Source organism: Papaver somniferum, chromosome 7, assembly GCF_003573695.1.
Source record: "Papaver somniferum cultivar HN1 chromosome 7, ASM357369v1, whole genome shotgun sequence".
NCBI lineage: Eukaryota > Viridiplantae > Streptophyta > Magnoliopsida > Ranunculales > Papaveraceae > Papaver > Papaver somniferum.
In genome coordinates this window covers 266,876,330-266,880,444 of record NC_039364.1, presented here as the reverse complement: position 1 = coordinate 266,880,444, position 4,115 = coordinate 266,876,330, and the positions used below count along the sequence as shown (strand labels likewise).

At 37.3% G+C, this 4,115-nt stretch overlaps 1 long non-coding RNA gene across 1 annotated transcript; it reads left to right on the top strand.

Moving 5' to 3' along the window:
* Window positions 1-321: 321 nt before the first annotated feature.
* LOC113293782 lies at window positions 322-2,068 on the top strand. Its single transcript, XR_003332560.1, has 3 exons — window positions 322-543; window positions 708-1,362; window positions 1,478-2,068. It is a non-coding gene; the product is annotated as an uncharacterized LOC113293782 (long non-coding RNA).
* The last annotated feature ends 2,047 nt before the right edge of the window (window positions 2,069-4,115 follow it).

Here is a 4,115-nt window from a genome sequence, read left to right as displayed (position 1 = left end):
TTCCTTGTTAATATTAGGGAAATCACCAAAACAGTCCTACAATTAGGACCCGATTTGCAAAATGGTCATACTGTTACAAACCATTTACAAATCAGTCACACTTCTGTTATTTCTTTGGTTAAGTCAGTAGGTCCCACCGAGTCAGAGTTAAATGACCAGGTATAATACCAGTCTGTCCTTAACTTAACTACACCGGATCTCTGGCCGCAAATCTTGTTACTATTAATCTCTATGATCTTTTTAACGGACATGATTAGTCATAACTATATAACACATTAGATTTTCTTTTCCAAATCATTTTTATCGGACGCTTCTCTCTCCATTACCATTACAGAGCTCTGCAAAACTTGAGATTCACTGAAGAAGAAGAGATTTCGAGGGAGAGAAATCGCAAGCAAATCCTTATAAGATTGTATAGTTAGTGTGTATGGTTTGTTAATTCTCGTACGGTGATATTGTGAAGATTTTGGAGCTAAGACTAGCATCTGATTGTTGAATACGGTGGTTTTCTTACAAGAGATTAACACAATGTTTGCAGATGAGGTTGGTAACCACATTGTCAAATTTCATATTATTTTCAGAAACTCTAATTTTTACGATTTTGGGGATTTTTTCATAAACCCTAATTAGAGAAAATTGGGGATTTTCTTGTACGGTTGATGCTTGTGTTTTACTAATTGATTATCTAATTATGTTATGAATTACAGGAATTCGATGAATGGGATAGAACTGGAAGTTGGGGTTTTGAAGTTGTATGTGGAGAAAGTGCAGGGAAACAATGGGTCTGGTGGTATCTGTGATGGAGATGGAGTTGTGTTATACAGTGGTTAATGAATCTGGTGATGGAGATGGAGTTGCAATACAGGAGCTGAAGGTGAAGCGACATGAAAGGGTTCTGGATAGGGTTTATGGAATGATGTTCTTATTGGTGATTGTTGTTTTAATGGCTTGAAGCAGGGTGGTGATCTGGTGAATGGATATGGGCCAGTGGTAATCTTGTAATGAAGAGGAGATGCAGATGGTTTTGTTGGGTTGCAGCTGCAGTTCAAGTTGATGGTGGTCGCTAAAATGATATGATGATGTGTTTGCTGTCGCAGTGCAGGTTACGGGGACTAGATGAATGTATTAGGTTTACAATGAAATGGTGGATGTTCATTGATGGCTTTGAGCTGAGAAGATACAGGCAGGTGGTGTCAAAGTGAATGTACTAGGTTTACAGTGAATGGGTTGCTCTTTAATTCGAATTGCAGTTAATGGGTTGCTCTTTGTGCAAGAGGTTGCTGGTGAAAATGGCCAGAGCACACATCTGGTATGACCACATTGAGGAGTGTAACATAATTTCAGGAGTTCGTTGTTAGCAGGGTAAAGAATCCAACCTTGGTTTGATGTTTTTATTTCAAATTTCGTGTTGGATCCTTTTTTTTTTTTTGGTTGTGGGTATTTTACAGTTGGGTTGTATTAATTTTGTTTACTATAGGCAGAGAGGAACCATGATGGTAACAATGCTGGTGATGTCAGGAGGTTGGTCGAGAATATGGAGAAAAGCATAACAGAAGAGACTCAGATTTATGGCGAGCTCGAGGAAGGAAACGAGTATGGAATTGTCAGCCACCATCTACACCAGCCACCACCATTGTTTTTCCTAAACCAGTTTGCATATCCACTAGCATACCACCAAATCCTTACCACCACCATTCCAGTGCATATTCCCCACCAGTTCACATCAGTTCCAGAAATTGATGAACGTTCACATCATCACCAGCTTGCAGCAAACTGTGCAAACACTAGGAACGACTTGGTAGCCAAGCCACGTCAGATGATGCCACATGTCAGAGTTGGCCCCCATCAGAGGACGCCACATGTCAGTGGATGCCACATGTTATAACTTAACCATGGTTAATAGTAGCTGGAGTTAAAGAGAGGGGATTTTGGTGATAACTAACACCGTTTTTTGCCCAAATAGTTATTTCGGACAGAACATGATTATTTAGTAGGCCAATTTCGAAAGTGTGATCATTTTGTAATCGAATTACAAAAAGTAGGACCATCTTATAATTGACCCTTAATATTAATAAAAGCTAATTCTCTCTCGAAAAAAAATGGAAAATGTACAAAACAATCCTAGTATTAGGACCCGATTCACAAAAACATCCTACTGTTACAAATTATTAACAACATTATCATACTTCCGTTAAAAAGAGAGTCAAGTGGTGACTCACAGTTAAATATGTTAATTAAATTACCTATGTGTCTTTCATATTTATCCCTTCATATACAATTTTAACTTTTGCTTTCGTTATAATTTTTTTGACGTTGGTGCTATTTGTAGGTGGTGGTGGTGCCGCTTACATATCGTTACACCGCATTCAGGTTCGTTACACCGCGTTCATGATCGTTACACCGCATTCACCCAAAAGGTTCACCACTACCCCTTCGGGATTTAGCAGAGATTCTTAAGCTTCCACCACCACCATCACCGCTTCATCACCACCACTTCGATCAATTAGTTAACTACAAAGGGTATTTTGAGAGAGGGTATTCTCGGAAAAGATAACACCGTTTATTCAAAAGTGTTAAATCGGATGGAAAAAGACCATTTTGTAAATGAATTACAAAAGTATGATCATTTTGTGACTGAATTACAAAAAGTATGACCATTTTGTAATTGGCCCCCCCAAAAAAAAGAGTATATCCTCGGATCTGGAATTAAATGAAAATATGAAAGTGAAAGGAACACACACCTCAATGAACCATGACATTACCTATGAAACCAAACCAGTAACATATTTCCTCTCTAAAACTGATTTCCGGTAGAGGGAAGTTTTTTCTGACAAGCTTTAACTGCTCAGATCTTTTTAGATCTGAGCAGTACCAATTTTAATATTCCTCTTCTAGTGTAAAGAAAAAATCAGAAAAGAAAATCCTAATCCTAACCCCTAGCTCAATTTTCACCATCAAACCCTAATCGTCCGCCATGGATTTAGCTAACCTAATCGGATAAATCCCCGATTCCCTGACCTTCCCGTTCATCTAGGTCGTCTGCTTGCCTGCTGGTGTGATAATACCTTAATTCCTGAAGATTTATGCTTCCCTGAATATTTATGCTTGATGGGAGTTGGGTTTTCATTGAAGTTCAATCGCTCTGATTTCCATCGATTTATCCAGCCTTGGATTCCATATGCTACATCACTCCATCTCTCCCAGAAGATGTATTTTTCAGATCGGTACTTCCTCAATCTCTTCATCGGAAAAGTAAAAATGGATCTTTGGCTTCTATCCAATTACCTTCTATTTCTTACCCTGATGTTAGATTCATTCACTTAGCTTAAACTTTACATGTTGTCCCAGAGACTTAGTTTTTTAATTTTCGATTTTTTTAACCCTTTGAGACCATTTGATTGTCGTACCTATTTCTCAGATTGTACCAATAGTCTTCTAATTAATTTATTAAACCTTGATTTCAATACCCTGTTGTGCTGAAAGTAATCGGTTTAGCTTTTTTTTTTATTCATAGTTTCTTCGGCTAATAAAGCCTTCGGTTGTTTACTGAATGTTTTTCAATTCATTGTGTTTTGAATCTTGCAAGGCAGGTAGCTCTAACCACCAAATTATTTTTAGTTTTAACTATTAATTTAGTTGTGTTGGTGGTGTCCTCTCATATTCTTGCTCTCTTCACTGCCTTGTATTTATTGCTTGAACTTGAAGATGTTTTGTTCAATGTTTATCTGAAATTCTGGTTTGTTTGCATAAGGTTTAATGAATCCCCTTAGTTTACAAGTTTTTCTACCAAGAAATTGTATCTTTCCTTGTTGTTGGTTTTCTGATTTGATTTAGGTCTTTTTGAAAATTAAATTTCAGTTGGGTTTATCTTTTTTAGTCTTTGGAATAACAATGTTGAGCTCTAACCTAGGAAAACAAAGAAAGTAACATCATGGATTTATATAAGCAACCAAGATTAGTGACTCCATCACCTTGGTCCTTTGTTGGGCTTTTGATCTTCTGTGAATTTTGACCAAGGTGAATTTTGTCACTCTAGAAGCATTATATGCATCTCCATATGTTGGAACTTGGTTATTTGAAATTCAGGATTGTGTCGCAGCTTCATAGTTTCTTTG